Here is a 21,196-nt window from a genome sequence, read left to right as displayed (position 1 = left end):
AGCCTTAAATAATGTTGTTTTAAGTTAAATAAATTAATAGTGAAGCAGGAGAAACAATTTGCAAATATGCCTTTATAATTAGTTTATCATTAGTACCACTTTTATTTTAAGATGTTACCGTGTAATTATACATTTAAGGACTGAGTAATATTAAATAAACCACATGTTCCTTACTATATGGTTAGGAGAACGATTAGAAAAAGGGGTTGGCTTACTTGCATGTAATTATGCATAATTTATTGTTATTCTAATAGTAAGTACATGGGGCAATAAGCAACGTTGCAACTCAGGTGCAACAAGGACACCTTAAAATAAAGTGTTAGGTACCCAGACTTGTTAGCTGAGACCTCTAAACTCATTTTGCAAATTCTAATTCAAGTAATTTTTTATTAATTATAAATCAAATTATAACATGGAAATTCCCCAAATATATGAGTGTGTGAAAAAAAACCTGTAGCATGTGCTGTGAAAACCCAGTAAGAGTTTCCCCCCGTCACTGCTGCTCTGTGTTCATGAGTCTGGTTTGAGTTGAACTCAATGCTTTTCCTCAAACATGGCAAGAGGAAGAAGAGAAAGACCAGGCCTCTCCTCAGTCTCTGTGAGGTGTCAGGTTTGAATAGCTACCTGTTTTGTTTGCTCACAGCGGTGCTTTGTTAGTCCTTTCACACACTTGAGAGGCGGCTTCATAAATTCACAGTGTGTCAAACAAATCAATAACCCCCATAACCGAGGAAGATTCTCTGCTCTGTACGTGAGGGGCCACGGCCTCTCTTCTTTGTTTAGATGTGTTTTTTTTTTTTCTGTGAAGGAAAGATAAGGATGGGGAAATGAAGGACAGGTAAAAAAAGAAAGAAAAAGAGAGAAGAGTAATAGATAAAGTAAAATGGATTTGGGCATGTTGCCGATTCACATAGACAGATAACTGCTCTGAATGACTTGCCCCACCTGGTCCTGTTTTCGTAGTCCTCTCTTTTAGGGGAAGCATCTGAGGAAACTACAAGAGGTTTTCACAGCTTCATTCAGTTGAATGAGTCTGAAGTGTTTTTGGCAATCAGTTTCCCCTGTTTTCATAGCTTACATCTAAAAATGGAAAATGCATTATAGCTCCATGTCTTCATCCTACTTTAGGAATTTAGCTATTATTTTTAAATAGAGATAGAGATTTTAGTTCTTTGTCCCTGTGAGTGTCTCATATACTTAATGGTTCTTTGCACTTGTAGTGCACCTCATAATTGTATTCTTGGAACATATACTTCCAGCTTTTGGCCTTCTGTCACCATCATAAAAGTGTAGTAGGTGTAAAAAAAAAGTTGAAGACACCAAAGTGGAACATAGAAGTAGTTTGTATTCTCCTATGATTAATAAATATCCAAGAAAAAGTTTACCTTCCTGGGGTTCCAGAATAATGTGTAATGATAATATGGCAATTATCACCTCTTATTTTTTTCAGCAGTAACCTCAAGATGAGGTTGCAACTCGAGTGTTAGAACAAGTGGCTGATGGAAAGAATAGGGGCTGAGAGAGAAAGAGAGAGAGAGAAAGAGAGCACATGACATATGTGTGTCGTGTAAGTGTTAAGTGCTCTTTTACTTGTGCAGTTAATTTAGACTGATCACAGGGGGACCTCCTCTGATTCATTGTTGTTTGTGAATTCAAAAATGTTCATTACATTTGAGCATATTTCAAGGAGAGAGTTAGAGCGAGATTGAGAAAAAAAGAGCTAATCGCTTCAGATTGATCTCCGCGCCGAGCGTAAATATATTTAAGCTCATAATCCTTGTAAATAGCTTCCAGCAAGGGCAAAGGCAGCCTTTTAACATTGACTAAATGAAGTAAATAGAAGCGAATGAATTTTTAAAAGACGCATTGCAGTTGAACGCTGTTTGTTTATGTATGGAACAGATCAGTGTGGAAACTGGGAAGCTAATGAGGCCTGTAAAATTAAAAGCTGAAATCATATTCTGAGGCTTTGCCACCCTGCTGTTTAGAGGTTTGCAGTGAAGTTCGTTTTTAAATGCAGAGCGTCTGTTCTCCCTCCGAAAGCCCCTCACACACCAACAGATGGAGAGAATATGGAGCTCGGAAGGTTTACCTAGGAGGTGGTAACAGGTGAAGCCCACTCATTAACACTGAATTTAACACACTTCGTTAGCAACGCGGGCTTCCTGTTGAGAGCAGCTAGTGCTGAATGTCAAATCCTCGGAGCATATATTGGTGGCCTAGCAGGACAACAGCAAGCCTGGGCCCTTTAACACACCCTTTAAACACAGTCCTGTTGTCCCACAGGTTTGCTGGATTGTTGAGCTGTTGAAAACCATCAAAATATAATTAGATCGGCTGATGACACCTGAGGTTTATTTCTTTGGCTAGTCATGAACGGAGCATTTCTACCTGAGGTGTGTGTGTGTGTGTCTGTCTCCCTGTGTATACTGGTATGTGTCTGCTAGTGTGCCAATTTGTCAGGTTTGAAGCAACAACACCAGTCTCGTGCTGGGATGTGCTTTGGCACCATCAGAGAGTGATACAGGGACAGAATAATATGATCTTATTGGTGGTGTGCTTGTTCCCATGGAAATTGGTCAATTTTAGCAGGCGGCTGAGAACTTTGGTGGAAGAAACAGGAAGGTTAGATCCCAGAGGTGCATTCACATAATTAAGCTTCCTCACCAGGACTTCCAGGGCTAACGTTGGGGTGTGTTGTGAAAAAAAGTGGTGACAGTGGGGTGTTTGAGATGCATATTGTGACAAAAAAAAAAAAAAAAAAAATTGATGGCCGTGGTTTTTAGGCCACCATTAGTACATTTTAGAGAGCCTGATTTCTTTGATGCTTCGTATTTGTGATGTACTTTTTCTTTTCCTTAGGCATATATATTAATTTATTCAGAAATACATTAAAACACAATTCATACCTATAATGACCCTGAACTCTTTTTGATATCTGTTTTCATTTAGAAATTAAACGTTAATTTGATATATATTTGTTTGATTGCTTAAATAAAAAACAATCAGTGCAAAAAGAACTGTACCTATATCATAATGAATTATAATATTTTAAATAACAAAAATGCTTAACTGCTTATTACCTTTGAGTGCTAAAAGGTATGTCGTGCTGCCTATAAAATAATGTTCCAACCAACATACAGAAAACAAAAAAAAAAAAAAACAAGATACAGGAATGTTTATCAGAGAGAGGACCATCTTCATAAATATTTTTGATATTTGGGAAAAAAAAAAGAAAAGTTTTGTGGTGAAAGCTAAAAAAAAACATACAAAGAGACCTTGGCATCTATATGTTTTATTGCCCTTTATCATGGACACTGTGCACCATGACATTGAAAACCCTTAACAAGTAGTTATATGGAGATGCTGTACTTTGAAACTGATCGCTTGTCTCTATTTTGCAGACTGTGTTGTCTCTGTTATGGCGGCAGTAAAAGAAAGTGCAGAGGAAGACAAAGAGGTGGAATCTTCCTCTGATGACACTCAAGAGCTGACAAGCACATCTTCTCCCAACAACAACAACAATAACAGCTTGGATCCACCAGAGCCCCTGCCCTTGGACAGCCACCAAAAACCCTTTAAATGGAGTCCAGCCCGACCCATTTGTCTGTGCGTAGCGTCCCTGCTGCCCCCAGCACAAACGACTCATTGCCTTCAGGCGCACTTGTTAATGGAGCTGCTTCACACTGTACCTCAGAGGAGCCCTGTGTCCACAACAAAGACATGTCCCCTCTTCCCGGGACAGACACCAGCCCTGAGGTGTTACCACCTCCCAGTGAGCTTCAATCAGACACCCGGCAGAAAACAGAAGGGTGCGCCCTAAAAGTGCAGCCCGCACGGGCCTCATCTGAATCAAACAACAGTGAAGGTGAGGCCCCCTTAGATGTGCTGGTGGGGGAAGGCTTGGATAACAGGCCAATCAGCCGACTGTTGGCTAGAAAGGGAATCAAAGCAGGGTGCTTATGGGACTTTGATTCAGAGTTGTCAGAGAGCTCCTCTGATGACTGTGATGGTCTTGAACTGGGGCCTGCAGGAGAAGTTCATGCGGATAATGTTGAAAAGCAGCGTAGCAGGTGATGGAGTAAGAACAAAGGTAGAGATTGATGGAGCTCCACCTGCCAAGCGAAGACGGAGGATGCGTAAAAATCATGCCATGGAGAGGGCTGACACTGGAGGACAGGTTTATGATGGCTTTGATTACGCATCCCAGAATTCCCTAACCGATGAAGACTCAGATTTTGAGTCGTCCATTAACAAAGAACATGCCTTCAGGAAAGAGCCGGAAAGTTTGAAAGCATATGCCGGCTTGCGCCTGGAGAAAGAAATTGTATGACCACAAGTCAGCTGCCAATGCAGGAGCTAATTTCAATGCGAAGAAGGAAGAGAGATGTGATGAAGGTGGCCAGCAGCGTTCAGCGCGCGAAGAAACAAACACCTACATGGGGTGAAAAATCGGCCTCAGTTAAAGACAGAGACAAAAACAGGAGAGGAGCTGTCCTTCTTCCCCTGTTCAAAAGTGCAACGATAATTTCAAGGAGAAGACGGCATTTGCATAGGCATATGATGTATCATTTAGATAGGAATAATAAGGTGAGAGACAAGAAGACATTCCCCGACCCTTTATATGTAGAGAGTGTGGGCGTTCGTTCCGAGATCTAACCTCTCTGCAAAAGCACATGATAATCACCAGGTGCGGAGGGGAGAGGCTGATGGAAGAGATTAAAGGTTTCAGTACGATAGATGTCGAGGGAAGAAGAGCTTGTCTTCAGTGTCCCCAGTGGTGTCTTTGGAGCGAAGTGCCCCCAAAACTTTCGTCCATCATAGCAAAACTAATGAGAAGGAGAAGACGTCTTATAGCTGTGAGGAATGTGATCACATGACTACGGACTGAAATGGAGGCAACAAGAGTGCACAGCTCACACACAATACATGTGGCAAGACTGGCGACTTTTTTGTATGTCAAATTTGCACATTTAGAAGTAAGAACATATATGGTTTCAGAAAGCACGTGGAGCTTATCCACGGGCAAAATTTTGGAATTATGAACCTCAACCACACAGCAATGTGGATGACCACATAAAAGCTGTGTTGGACCAACCCAAAAACATGGATTCCTCTTTACTTATGCCAAAGATTCAAAGCACAGAGAAGCGGTCTGTTAAGGACAGAGTTCAGCTGCCCTTTAGGCCCAATGGCTCAGCTGACCTTAATGTGAAAAGCAAAGACACACAAAAAGCCTGTGATGGTTTCAGCTCCTCGCTGATCAAATGGAGCCCTGGCAGCCCAGCAAACAAGCTGTCACCATTCTCACTGAGAAGTGACAAGCCAAGCAAATTATCCCCTCTGCCTACAGAGAAAATAGACGTGACAACAGGTCTCCCGTATGTCGAAGAAGACAATCAAGAATATGAAAGCGCTGTCTCCGAAAAGAGGACAAAATATCTTTCCAGCTTTGACGTACATCTTACAACGAAAACAGAGATCGTGAGTAAAGCAGCCTGTCTGAACCCTGGCACTGAGAGCTGTCCAAAAGATCCTTCAACACCGGCAGTACTTTAGCTCTGCAAACACTGCCGGCACAAAGTACCCTCGAAAAGAAAAATGTCAATCCCATATCGCAACACCCATGCCGATATTCCCTCATGTGCGTCTTCCAAAATGTGAGCCTGAGTCTCCACAATGGGACTCTAGTACACCACAAGAGGGAGATGGACTATGAAGCTTTTTGTGCTTCAGGATTTCAGCGACTGCACCAAAGATTCTTCGGATCGGTTTCATAGCAATAACTCTAGTGATTATTTCATCCCTTTTCAACAACAAACATTCCGGACTATGCGAATCATACTAATCCAGACAATAGCATAGAGGTGGACAGTGAGGATATTTGTAGATTTATAGTGAAGGAAGAGTGTATTGGGAGTATAATAAATGAGGATAACCCTGATCATGTTGTTTATCAGCAAAGTGACCCTTATGCAGAGTATATTGTCAACCCTTTGCCTTTGGTGGGCAGGAAGTGCTGTCCCTATTGCCCCGCAGTATTTGAGTCTGGGGTGGGGGCTTGTCCAACCCACAGTGAGAGGGACACTTACATAGGGTGGGGCTAAGTTATGATGCTCGTCATGTGGTGTCACCAGAACAAGTGGCATCTCAGGACCGCCAGCCTCGCATACGCAGAAGAATCCCCTCAGTGAATCGCAGAATCAGAAAAGGTGAATGCATAAATAATATATAATAAAAAATAAAATATAATAAAATATATTATATATATAAATATTGTTCACCTTTCCTTGTTCAAGTCATTGTGATTTTTAGATAATGTTCTCAAACACTAAAATCACACATGCTATATTAAATATAATAAATAATAAATTATATATATAATAATATTAAATTATATAATCCATAATCTATATTTATGTATGTGTACAAAACATTTTCTACATTAGTAAAGTTATTCTTTTAAAGTCTTTTAAATTATGTGCTTTCATCATGGCAGATAAGCCAGAGTCTAAAACAGAGCATACCTGTCCGCTGTGCCTGGGCTGGTTTGACACTAAGACCGGCCTCTCCAATCATGTGCGGGGTCACCTGAAGCGGATTGGCAAGCCAATTTCGGGCGCTAGCAAGTCGCCTCTCTGCATCTTGACGGAACTTCTTCAGGATGAGATGGAGTACAAGAACATTGTAAGGGGTGTTTGGTTCCAGACCGCACTTGTCAAAAAAAACCATTTGTCTCTCAGAAGTTTGCCAGCAGCGATGGACTGTTTCTTACATCCTCCGGCATTCCGATGAAGATCCACCATACAACTGGCCCACCAGATGAATGGACTATGATCAGACCCGCCCAGGGTGACAGAGAGAGAAAGAGGACCGAAAAGGCCCAATCTAGCACTTTAGAGGATCTGCTGGGGAATAAGAAAGTGGAGCAGGAAATGGAGGTTTGAAGGTCACTCCGAGGAGCGCCATCTCCTCCACTAGTGGCAGTTTACCCCAGAACACCATCTGTGAAGCTGGATCCTACCTGGAGCCAAGGTAGCAACCACACACTCACACATTCATGTGTCATTGTTGTTACCCAGAAAATTAATTAAATACTACTTTTACAAAGCTATTTTATGTCAACCTCTGAAATTCAGAAACTACAATTTTTAAAACACCAGTACTGCAGCTGTGTTTCTTTCAGTAACAAGGTTTCAATAAAGTAACCTTTATTTTCAAAACAATGTTTGAGTTGATTAGCTTGGTTTTATATGTCTGTACCAACTCAAACTGCTGTTGAAGCATTTAATGCTTCACTACAAAGCCATTATCAAGGCTCAGAAATTCTTATTTGAATTTACGCTGAAAATACATTACTTACATATTTGATTACATATGCCCATTTAGCATTAAGTTTAGTGGCTGAAAAAATATTAGGCTCCTAATTGGCCATTAATTTCTATTTTCTCATGCACTGTGAATGGAACAAAGAGAGCTCGGAAGTACCATTGATACTGAGCAATTTTATGTGAAAACAAAACCCCTCCATGACAAGAAGCTTTTGCCTGTTCACTGACAGCTGAGCGTGTGATCTGTCTTGTTTCGAGTGTGATGTGGAATCAAAGAATCTGAGAGTGACAGACAGGTGAGGTTTCAGATATCTGGGTCACAATCCTGCATTGAACATTCTTTATTCCCATAACATAGGGTTTTTATTAATTGTTTTATTCTTTTGTTAATAGTTATTGCCCTTGAAGTGCAAATAATAAAGTAGTTTGTTAAGTGCCGTACCATTGATTTGAGATATTACAGTAAGCATGGGTAGAAATGATCAATACGGTGTAACATGACTGAACAGCCTTGTTTCACAGCAGCTCTCATATGTTTTTCCACCTCTACTGCCTTCATTATTTACAGTGCACCTTAAACCCAATTTCAGGTCATGCACTCCATATTAAATATGTATGACAGACGCTTCATACTTAAGACAAAGTTCTCTTCCTGTAACCTGAAGTTTTGCCAGTTGATGCCATTAAAAAGAGAAAGGGAACACAAGATTCAGAGAGTGCATGGTAAAAGTTTGCCACTCATTGAAATATTGTAGCAGGTACAAAAAGAATGAATGTCATCAAAAGTGGCTTTGAAATTCAAATGTAAAACGCATAGCGTTCTTTTATGTACTACTGGAAAACCATCAGCTGTATTTGCACATCTGTGTTTCATGTCACTACCCAAATAAAACTCCCATTCATTAATAAAAAAACAAAATTAAATGAAGTTCCACAATCACGTTATTTCACAGGTTGTCCATTTTAATTGGATATACACTGTTAAATTAATTTGATTTGGACTGTTCATCCAGACTCATATAATCAGGTCTGTTTTTTATGTCCTGCTGGAAACACTTTGATTGGTAGGGTGGAGCACTAACAAAACTATTGCAGGAGGTTCAATGAGGCCAGTTAGAAAAAAAAGAGAAGTTTGTGCTTTTCAGAGTAGTCTAGATGAGTACATAGATATGTAAATACCAAGAATGAATAGGTTCTTAATCAAGGTAATACAATAAAGAGCTTGCTCATCTTAGAAGGAGTTTTGGGTATGTCCTTTTGTTGATATTACCCAGAATGACCAAAAGACTTCATGTCTTGTGTATTTTTCCAATTCCAATTTTCCAATTTTCAGTTATGGTTGTATTAGGACTATTAATGAAAAATGTTGATTTGGTCCAATTAATAAAAATATTAATGATGATAATCATGTGATTATGTATGATTATATAAACTATTAACACAATTAACAATTCATGCTCCTGACCTTTATGTAAAATTAAGGGGGAAAGGAGCACTACAGTATCTATATGCAAAATCCTGTTTTGCTAATTCTGCAGTGGCCTGGATGATAACTACAAGCATAGAATGATGTAAGAAAACTTGTCCACACGGGGACACATTCTTGTTTTCAAAAACATCAAAAACAGAGTGCAGATTGATGTTGAAAAGGTGATAAAACAACAACAACAAAAAAAAAAAAAACCCAGGTCAAATATGCAAATTTTTGTTGTCAAAAATGTGACATTTTGTTTTAATTGCATAAAAAAATTAATGTCAAACATATTGGCCGACAACATTCATAAAACCAATTTTATGTGGTATTGTCTTCCTATTTTCACCCAATTACCACTGGAAGAAATTGCCAACCAAACTGAGTTTAAAATGATGTTGCAGCATCCAGATCAAGTCTTGTCTAATATTTAATGTCTTGTTGATATCAAGCTGCCCGCTGGGTTATGGCAATTACAACAGGAACACATTGTACCTAACAATTAATTTTTTAAGTATATAGTAAAGTCACCTAATATTAAAGAGGGACCAAAACATCTAATCAGTTGACAACCCTAGGTTGTAATTATTGTATTCCCTTTGCATTATATTAAAAATCCTGATTACTAAAGATATTTTTGATGTGAAACATTTTCTACTATTTGTTATGACCTATATAGTCAAGCTTCATATAACAGCTGTACATTAGCATTAAATGACACATTTCATTCTAAAAATACAATGAGAGCAGGTTAATAGTTTCAAACATCTGTCCCTAAAAACAAACAAAACAAACCATCAAAACTGAGTGCAAATACTGAGAACATACAACTACGTGTCCTCATAAAACAGAAGTGCACAGCCGATCTTTATGATATGTAAAACAGATGGAGTGGGAGGTGATGACACTCAGGGAATCACAGTTTTATTTTCTTCAAGCTGCTGTGTTCGCCTTTTCTAAATTACACACTCAATGTAGCCATAGAACATGGCTTTCGCCTTTTTAAAGAGCAGTCATGAGTGGAGAGCAGCTACAGAAAAAAAAAGCACAAGTCATTGAATGTTATTTAAATGCTCATGCTCCAAACTTTTTATTTGTGTGATCCAGAAAATAAGAAGACTGCATCCACTGCAACACGACGGTTCCACAGCGCTGTCAAGCTGTGTCCAATCATCTCCGAGCATTATGCGCGACGGAAGAAATTGCCTTATTAGCAAGGAACAAGTAGTAGGATTTCATTACTTGCTCTTCCCATCTAATCTAATCTAAATCCATCCAGCCACTCAGCTTTTTGTTGATTTTAATACGCGGTTGTTTCACAGCATATGATTGTAAACAGAAAGAGGCCGAGGATCAAGGGGAAGGGCCAAAAAGAAAGGCGTTTTCATCTTCACACGCTGCCTCTGAAGTGATCTAACAGAAAATGACCTGCAGGTACTTTACAGCACTCCTGACACACTGTCATACCACTACCAGTGAGTTCTCATATCTGTCTTGCTTTCCCCCAGGTTACTGCGATCTGATCTTCCAGGGTCCTCAGTCAATTTCAGGAAGACTGGATCAAGCACTTGCAGAGGCATCTTATGCACACGAGTATCACGGCCCGCATGGGTGCAAGGTTATGGTGGAGGGTTTCGGCGCTGTGTAACGAGCTGTGTTTCCCCCAGTCTCCCCCGAGCGCATGCTTCTGGATACCACACCCTCCTCTCAGTCTGCCCTGAGGGGGTCTCCTAAGCCACGTTACACACCAGCTCGCTCACTGTACACATGTCTGCACATGTTCTTAAACAAATACACATTAATACTGTATATACATCCTATATATGAATACAGAATAGAAATATATAAATAAATGAAAGATTTTCTTATATTGCATATTATTCTTTTTTCTTAGGTTTATTGCCCCAATTTTATTATATCAATCTTCGGTAATTCGTAAGGGCATGCTATTTGCAACATAAGATGTAGAGATATATTTAGATCTTGGATGTGCACATTACGCAGTCTCTCTCTGCAGACTGCAGTTCTCAGCCTGCTGTGACTTGCAAAAGTCTAAAAATCTGCAGCATAGATTTTTAGAAACTGTTCAAATCCATAGAATCAGAGGTCACTGTTTAGAACATGGCACTATTGTCTACAAATCTACAAGGACTTATTGCTATTTACTGTAATTTTGCGCTTGCAATGTTTATTGTACACTTTGACAAAAAAAACAACCTGGTCTCATAAAAATACATACCTCTGGGTACTTTTCTAGCAACACTGTTTTTACGTTACCTTACTGCACGTTTTTGTCACCGTTTTAAAGAGAAATGTCCACTGAGTAGCGCTTATAAAACACGTTTTTATTACTTTGATATAGGTACATGGTTGTGTGTTTTATTACGTTGCTTCAGGTTCGTATTGCGGTGGTTCAGAATTCAAAATATCCGGGGACTGTCGCTAAAGTTAATGCTCTATCGTGTTAGAAATCTGCCTACACTAAACCCCAACCCTAAACCTACCGATAAGGTTAACAAACGCAAAATTGATATAAAAATGCATTTGTTGATGCAAATTGGCCCATTTGAACTTCCTTATATGCAGATTTGAACTGTTTTGTCAAACTGTAGTTACCATGGGATTTGAACCGGAGCTCCTCACCTCTCAAGTATATCGCCATACTCTAGGTGAGCTACGAACAAACCTACTGTCTATGAAAACCCATAGATATGAAGCTTGATATGTCGTGATGCTAACATTCAAAAGCATCTCAATTTCAAATCTCCCCAAGCATATTAAAATTGTTTTGAAGTCATAACATAATATCTTCAAGTAATTGTGCGCAAAATTATGCTTAATTAATCGAAACTTTGTGAGGGAAAAGGAATAAAAGGTGTCAGAGTTTTACTGCCTCTAGTGTTAATTTCTTTTGGAAACTGCAGTAATACACTTATTGGTACGTATTTCGCATCTCGCAAAAAAGTGCCCCCAGGTACATTTTTGCCATGAGACCAGGTAGCAAAAAAATAAATAAAAATAAAATATGTATAACCTATTTTTTAAGGAGAGTATATCAACATGATAATATATATACAAAAGTAGTGCTTCATTTATGGTTAAGAATCTTATATCTATCTCGTTATGCATCATTTAACACATTGAGGAAAAAAATATCATATTGAGTATAAGGGCATTAGAGCCCAAACATGTAACACAATCTATTACAATATTTTTAATGCCATTATCAAAGAAAGGAAATGAACTGTGAACTTTATGACTATATCAATGAATATTTTTCAAAAAGTTTTTAGTTGTTTAGTAAAATCATGGGCAATTACTGTCATATGATGGCAATCTAATTAATAGTCATCTATATAATGTCAAAAAAGGTAATTGTTCGTATATTATTGTCTGTACGTTGCGAAACCTCTGCAAATACTGTTTTTGCTCATCCATTTATGGTGCTAAAAATGTAAGGTTATATCACACAAAAGTATAATAACACACAATTTAATTATCATATTTTACTTTAGGATACTTATAAAGGGAATCTTTACCACTCGTTCTTTCAAAGGTAAATGATTTCTTAGCATTTGATTGTAAATAAATCTGTAGGTAAAGACCAAATGGAGGTATAGTCCTCCATGCCCTGGTCAGCCCTTCAAATAGTTACCATGTTGTAACTATATACCATTACTTGGTGATGATAATGTGCAAAGCACATTACCGATCAATTAAGGTATACAATGTGTTAATGAGCAGACGAAGCGTTAACACGTTGTATTATGTCTCTGTTAAGTCACTAATAGCCAATTAAAATGTAATTGTGAAAAGAAAAACTTTTGTTATCTTTGTCTGCTGTAATACTTACTTACTTTACACTGCCACTTTGTTGACAAAGGCTATGTCCAACAATGTCCATTATGTAAGTATCAAAGATCTCATGATATCATTTGTCATCTTGTGTAGGGGGAACAGCTCTGATAATATCAAAGGAAGCGGCCTTGAACGGGGTCTGTTTTCAGGTTCATCAGTAAGCGTCTGGACGGGGGGCGACCTCAAGGTTGTCCCGTGCAGGGGCTTAGACTGGCGATCAACAGCTAATGTACAAAACCAAGTTGTCATCACGTTCCTCCAGAGGGGAATTTGGAGTACATTATGCCCCTGCTTTGGGAAATAATTGTATCTCTCTGTGACTTCATTAGGCTCTCCTGGCCGAATCAAAAAGACCACTCCACCAAGGCTGGAAGAAATGCATGGTGGGCAGACAGTGTCCCAACGGGCCGAAGGAATACAAAAAACGAGAGGGATTATAATGAGATTGAGCTAACCATGACCAGGATTGAGGTTTTTCCATTATACCATTGGCACGCTTTAAGAATGAGGTGGACCAAGGGGGGAGGCAGGAACATAAAGAAATGTGTAAGATCCACACACAGCCATCTCCACGGGGCTGTGCCACTGACAGACCAGAGCACGCTTATCATTAGGCAGTGAATCAAAGAGGCCTGCTCTCTGGAGCATTCCTCCATTAAAACAGTATAAATAGTGTCATCCCTTCTCGATGTGCAAGAGAGCACATCTTATCTGAACCAGGAGGTGTAATCGACTTCAGATTTATATTAATCACCATATTTTATTTGCTTTAATCAAAGCTCTAGAACGTTATGAGGAAAGAGGGCTGCACACGGTGTTGGTTAATTATAATGGTTGTAACCATTCGGTGGTAATAAAAATCGCCCTCTGGCGGAATAAGCCACGTCTTAATATTTTCATTGGCGGTTGTTTTATGGACAAAGGAAGACTAAGAAACAAACAAAAAACAAAAAAACTGCAGGTAAGGGCTAGGCGAGGGGTGATCTCACATTTCATATTCTCTGGAAAGTAGTCTCAGGTTTGCACCGAAACCAAAAAACTCAAGGTAGAAACACCATTGGTTGATTGATTGATTGATGGGCCACGTTCTCCTCATTTCTTAGTGTTTTCTCGTCCCAAAGTAAACGACGGCTACTTGTCTTGACCTTTTTTTCGTATTATGAAGTGGCAGGAGCGACCTGGAGATCGGGGGGACCATTGACCCAATAGCCACTCGGGACACTGTCGACACATGCCCTTGCTTTTTGCTTTAGGGTCATTTCATAAAGTGTAAAAGAGCCTTCACTTTCCTCTATGAAAAAACGACAGGAAAGAGAGGGAGAGGAAAGAGAGGAGTGTTGTCTGGGTTGGGAGAACAAAAAAATCAAGAGGTTTCCATTATCTGGTATGGGCAGGGTCACTGGCCTGTCAATGATCCGTCTACCAGTCCCAGCAACAAGGTGTGAGAAAAGCCCCCAGTCAAACGGCCACTGACAAGAGGGAAAATCCTTCTGACAGCAACCAGGAACAAGTCAGAACACACGGATTTGCACTTCAATGCGCTAGTCCGACGTGGGGCGGTGTGAGGGGCCACCAAACGGAGAGGGGCCAGGCTCGGGGTGGAGCGGGGGGCACGGGTACAGCCGGGCTTATAGCAGGGTTTTAAATCTATTGTCTGAATGTATAACTCCCCCTCACAAAACGGCTTTTATCCTCACATCAATTATTTACATCTGGATTACACCACAGGAAACCCAGGTGCACGATTGTGGCCAAGAGAAATGCATCCACCTTTGTGGTCGCCCCACAAGCTCGTGTTCGCGGTTTAAGTTCCTTCTCTTTATCCCGTTGGCTATCCCTCTCAAACACCCTGTCCCACAAAGTAAAATTAAAAATATTCGTATTGAATATGCATTGTAGGTTTATTCTCTGTCACTGAATGGAAATCAGTTAGACAATTGTATCGACACAAATGCAGAACAAATGTATTCCACTATTTTATGTACGGTGATGCTTGAAAACATCTAGAGTACTTTGTCTCTAGGAGTATCTGTAAAACAATGAGAGACAGCCTAAGTTAAATACAGTTTACAGTTACAGAATCGTTAGGGGAGGGGTGTTAGTTTCACCCCTTACACTTGAACCTGCTTAAACCACCCCTCTCACGCTGACCACTGAGTAACGAGAGACATCAACCACTCCAACAAAACCAGACGGACATCTATACATTTTGAAAACGATGAGGGAAACCGTTTGGAGAGCCACCAGTTTGGTGCTCCAAAACTATTGCTTAGCCCGTGTAACATTCGTTAATCTGGATGGCTGGTCTTGAGGTTCACCACCAGTTCGCTTTTGTGGAGGAAGGAAGATCCCATTTCTCTGTCTCTGTGTTATAGATCTGTTATTTCTTGTAGTCTATGATTTTAACCGCGTTATTTTCTTAAACAAAAAGGTGAACTTGCAAGAACTGTATGCTCCCCTAAATTATGGGTTAACTAGGTATTATACACAAAGGTAATGAGAAATTAGCTCACCCATTCGCTCTAAATTTTTTTCAATGGAAGGTTTTTAAAATAATAGGGCTTCGAGCTTCATGTGGAGGCGCAATCACACCGCAGACATGCGGTATTGAGGCCTATTAATTACATGTGCTTTCACGCCAATTGTTTTTCAATTAGTAAGCCTTCTTCCCCACTCCCCCCTTGCTTACCTTCATTGATACTGCCACTAATTCGGTATAGTGGATGACTGCAGCGGAATTCAGGTTAATATGTTGACAAGCCGCGAACCCAATAGCGAGTCATGTCGCTCTGCCCGCTAAGACTGCTTCGGTTCCTTTCAGCAGCTGACAGCAGGTCGTAAATCATCAGCTGCCTAAAGGACCACGTCATTACGTAGGCCGTACTATTATGAAGACAATAATTACAAGTTTGCTATATTTTAAAAACCATTCCAATTAATACGTAGATTTAAGTACGTATAGCCTACCATATGTGAAAAAAACACAAACTTTTATCCTGCATGATTAATTCATTCACTTATTCTTAATCATTATATTATTATTATATTCGCATATATTTATTATATGGTTTCAGATTTAACAACGTTACTTACTATAGGTAAGGATATAGGGTATGTTGTGGTCTAAATATATACGGCGTAAACACATGGAATGGTATGCTTGGCTTAGAGTTTCATATGTTGAATATCATAAAGGTTACGGCTAACATATTATAGGACGTCGGGCTTACATAACCATAATCGCAACCACAACATATGTTAGCCTATAGTGAACAAATTCGTATCGTTAGCTATAGACTCTGTTTCGTGTGTGTGTGTGTGTGTGTGTAGGTATGTTATTTATATCTATATTCTACTTTCTATATAATCTCTATATATCTATATATATCTGGTCCTATAGATATAAAAATATCGTGCCGATTAATATAAATGCAATTGAGTGTCGTGCTAAAATCCAAAAAACAACCACAATGTCAGGCGATATAATAATGTTCGAAACTGGTTCTGACACTTCTCCTACAGATATGAATGAATGTGTCGCAGAAACTGTAGGTTTGACTGTCACTGAAGAGCTGGCGCTCATCCCTCCGGGAGCACAATGACCTGCTTTTCTTTCTACACTAAATTGGAGGCTTGACAAGCCACAAAATGAAAGGATTTGAGTTGGATCGGGAAGAAATGTCGAATTATGAGCAAACAGTGACGAGTAAGACGGATATTTTTCCCCCCCGGGCCTTATCAAAGGACGCGTAAAACATACGGCCGCCCTCTTTAGTCTCAGTGTAGCCGGTTTCAAATACTTGATCAAACAGATGTTAATTACATCGCCTAGTCTACATCCTTCCCCTGCGGTTTTGGTATAGTAGAGCATCAATATATTGCGTTTATCACTTATCTAAGATCTAATGAGTGTGTGGCTTATTTGTGTTACAATAAATTTAAACTAAAGACTAGACAACTTAATTCATACTTGCTGTATCTCATTAACGGTATCTCGGTGGTGTATTGGTTTTAATGGTGTAAAATCAAGATTGAAAAAAAATTTTTTGTGTTTTAATTGATTTTCTCACACATTGGGGGAAATAACAAACAAATCCAATTGCAAGATTTCTCTCTCTTCTGTAAATAAAAATGGCGGCCGCCAATTTGTATTCCCAGGCTCCGTTTGCGAGTGTTAATTGGAGCGTTTCAGACCAATGAAAATGTAGAGAGTATTGGGCCAATCACAAGTTAGATTCGCGTATGCTGTTTTTGGCTTGAGAGCCTATGTCGGCTACTACCATTTTTTCTTTTGAAATGTAAAATGCCATTGAAGTTGAGGATGGTAGGCCACAAGGAGTCCAATGCACTGCAAGTAAGATCCATTTGGCTACAGCTCTATGCTTATTGTTGCGCCTACATTTAAACGTTTCAGATGAGTCTGTTCTAACTGCAGTGTACCCCTCTACGGTAGGCCTACTTCAACTAAAAGAGCTTGTAGAAAAAAACAATCTCACAATTGGATCTGAAGAACGTTTGCAAACTCTTTATGGGATATATATATTTCCATATATTTCAATTTAGACAATTCTTTCTGAATGGGTTGAAGTAATGAAAGCTGTTCGATAGTAGTGGTTTTGTCAAGATATTAATTATGTTATCAGTTGTTGTAGTTGTTTTTTATAATTATGATTATTAGGTTTTATTGTTATTGGGGTGTGGTATATATATAATTTGGGGAATAAAGAACGAACTGCAAATTTTTGTGCTTTCTATAATATTCATTAATTCTCACCCACCAAGTGCTGTCTAATTTTAGAAAAGCTCGCCTCAGGACAGAAAAAAACGAAATTAATTTTGCATTTTACTGCGCCTGACATGTCTGTTGTTTCAGATTGCAAAAAACAAACAAACAAACACAAACTTGCTATAGCGGCACGTCATCATGCCGCGTGTTTCTTCCTTTACCATTTCAACGTGGAATATCTGCACAGTACAAAGAATGCTTTCTTTTGCTTTTTGCTTTGTTGAAATATATATATAATTGCCGACCCAACTGAGCTACTTACTGTTGAGAAATGTGTCCGGCGACACGTGAATATCTAGAGAAAAGGACAGAAACAGGAAGGGGATACTAAGTGACAGTAGAAAGACACACGCAGCAGTACAAAGGGCGCGCAGAGCTTTGAGAGCGCAGGTTTGTTTTTAGCCGCACCTCCCGAGGGCTGAAGAAAGGAAACGAACACGCCCGTGTAAGAAACAAAACGATTGCAGATTAGATAGGGGGTTGGCCAGACACTCGTACTTGCGAATCAGGTCCATCGCGCCTATACACAACACAAATAGAACAGCAACCCGCTTGGCTACATGTAGTAGGCCTTCAGCGATAAAGCAAAAATAACGATAAATATGGTCACATTATCCATTTGGGTACGTTTGTTACGGGTAATTTAATTTAATACAAGTTTCATATGTAATTTAATTTGATGAATATTTACATTACACAATGTTTTTATTATCCCAATTGTAGTGAAATTTACTGGGCCAAAAAAAAAAAAAAAAAATTTGGCAAACAGATTATTTGTATGAATTATGGAGGAACTCTTGATCCATGACACAAACTATGTCGTGGTAATGTTTATTCAACTGACCATAGGGTTGTGGCGATATGTTGTGCCTAGAAAGTTGATTTTATATTTCACTGAAGGCAGAGAGGCTACCATAGCAGTTGGTGGGCATCCACTGCCAGACATGTTACAACTGCTCTAATCTGAAATGATCAAAAGAAAAATTACTTTTTATTTTTTTTATGTTGATATAGTTTTTAACGATGTTGGCCTCTATCCAAGTTCTTTTGTCTGGCGCTTTTCAGGGTCAATAGAGCTGCACAGTGCGTTTAGAAATATCCACAGGTCGTCCAGGGAGTTGTCACCTGTTATGCGTCTGGCACCTCCAGGCTTACTAGTTACAGCCGGAAGCTGTGATCATTGCTCAACCTGCCAAAGTTCAGACAACATTTCTCGGGAGTGTAAAAACAATTGTGAACCTCATGTCAAAAACATGTGCGGGATCACCATGAGTTTGTACAGACGTGTTAATAAAATGACTGCTCTAGGATTTATATAGAATTTTGAGATTTTTTTTTTTATTCAGGCAAATCTGTATGACATGGATTATAAATGGTTCAATGCAAACATAAGATATGAAAAAATGTTACAGAGTAAAAACTGATGATACTCAGCGTAAGAAAAAAACAAAATATTGATAAAGATAAAAAATATAAATACTAAATATTAAAATAAATATAAATAAAGATTCAAAATTAACAGCTTTTAGTTTTTTTTTTCAAATGGTCATGTATTTGTTTCAACTGAAAAATTAAATTATTGCTGTGGCATTGAACTATATTATGGGGTTGATGGAATAAAAATCTGTAGTTTGTCACATGAATTATAATTGGAGTTCAGTCAGGCTGCAACAATATTTGAGATTTTAAATTAGAGGCCTGCGTTATATTTGCGCATAGCGCCTTGTTGACATCGACTGTTACAGTATTCTGTTCCACTTCCAGATGCTGTCCCAATTTTGTTCTAATCACTAGATCAACAACTCAAATCTACGGGAGAACAAATAATGGAGATGAAATGAAACAAATTGATAGCATTTACTGTGAAAAGTACAATACGTTTCTTATTTAGCATTTAGACTAACTGTCTGTCCCAAAGAGCAAAGCTACAAAGTTGAACCAGTTTAGGCGTAGGGAATTAATTCTCTCTCCTTCATGCTTCATGTGATCTCTCATCAGTCAAACTTTGTCTGTATTGATGTTAGATTTGATTGATTAGATTAGAGAATTTAGCAAATCTTGCTTTGCGCATGTATCAGGTTTTTCAAGCGCCCGATGGTACAATACCCTCACTTTTTCCTGTGTCTGCTTCAATTTAAAACTTACATCAACTCCGAGCAATGAAACTGGAACAGAGAATCCCCGGCCCCCCCTCCGTGGTACACTGCTGTTCTTTGTTAGATAATTCTTTACTGCCTGTCTCTTTCCTCTCCTTCTCTCTGGTTATTCTGCCTGCCCTCCTTCTCTCTCTCTCTCGCTCTCAATCTCTCAACCACCTAAAATTGCACAATGACTGGAATTATTTCAATCAATATGGTAATGAATATTGGACTGAGACTTTCAGTTTGTCGATTCTTAACAATGTATATGACAATAGTGATACTCTCTTCTGATGTGCATGTCAAACGCCCATCCCACTTTTTTACAGCCCTATATTTCCACTGACAGTGGAAAATGTTCATTAATAGGAAAAATGAATGTATTCTCACTTGGGGATGTACCTTTTTCCCATGGAAAGGCAGAAAGCAGAAATCTCTGTATTCTTTCGCGACCCGCGATAAATTCTGAGAAATGCAAATATGCACAGACGCTAGCAACCACACCAATTGGTGTGGAAATAGATCATTCATGAAGGGTTGCCCAAATATGTGCCATTTATTTGTTCCCCTGTAGTGCCATACTGGTTGCTTTGACTTTGGTGCCTCTATAAAATGATACGTGAAGCAGTGCATCATATTATATGGCTACCCAAAGAGGCATTTCCGAAAGTATGTGCGAGGAAAATGTATCATCCCATCCTGTTGCCATCTAATGAATGGTCTGCCGTCCTGGCCCTTCATTGGTAATCAGATCTTTAATGATCAGTGGCAAGTGTCATACACCTTTCCATAAAATCCCCTTATATTCACATTTCCGCGGGCAAGGGGCTGTCCTTATGTCCACACAGCACACAGCAGTACCCTACCCTTTGTTTTGGTTGTAACTGCGCAATTATTCTCCAGTTTGGAGGAGTTCAAGCAATATACTACAGGAACCACAGCACCACAGAAGACGACTATATAGAGTGGACATACGCCCCTCTTTTTATCATAAACAATGTGAGTACTACTTACACATCTACAAGTGTTGTGTTTTCCTTCTTGAAACTGTTGATTACTGGAAATGTAGATATATATATATATATAGATTAATATATTATATATATATAGATTTAAAAAGTGCTGATTTTACTTTTTGTAGGGATTACTGTCGATATTCCTCAATCTCTGTATTACTGATCATATTCAACATCTAATTTTGATTTCAAATAGCTTAAAACAATCGCAACCTTAAACAAATTTTAATTAAGGTGGGCTTTAGAAAAATAATTCCTATTTAGTGGGCGAAGTCATGGGCATGTACATTCGAAAATATTGGGTTGTGCTCCCACTTGCGTGGATTAAAATGGCCCTGTTGGTAAGTGCAAAGAAATGGATTTAAAATGACCTTCATAAATATACTATACAATGGCACATCTTGCATTTTACCCCACTGCCAGTAGGTGGCATAAACAAGCCCTGACCTATCAGGGACAAAGGGTTGAAAGGGTTGAACTAGGAATGTGTGTTCAACCCCTGGGACAATGTTAGAGTAAAACTAACTCTGCTTCTCCATTTCACACAGGATGTTATCATTTTCAGTTTTCACAAGAAACAGTAGGCACCAAAATCA

At 39.0% G+C, this 21,196-nt stretch overlaps 1 pseudogene; it reads left to right on the top strand.

Annotated features, from left to right (window-relative positions):
• The first annotated feature begins 537 nt into the window (after positions 1–537).
• The window catches only part of LOC122144270, a 65,324-nt pseudogene continuing 44,665 nt past the window's right edge, over positions 538–21,196 (top strand).

Source organism: Cyprinus carpio, unplaced genomic scaffold, assembly GCF_018340385.1.
Source record: "Cyprinus carpio isolate SPL01 unplaced genomic scaffold, ASM1834038v1 S000006628, whole genome shotgun sequence".
Taxonomy (NCBI): domain Eukaryota; kingdom Metazoa; phylum Chordata; class Actinopteri; order Cypriniformes; family Cyprinidae; genus Cyprinus; species Cyprinus carpio.
Note: the sequence above shows the minus strand (reverse complement) of the source record. Positions and strands in the feature narration are given on the sequence as shown.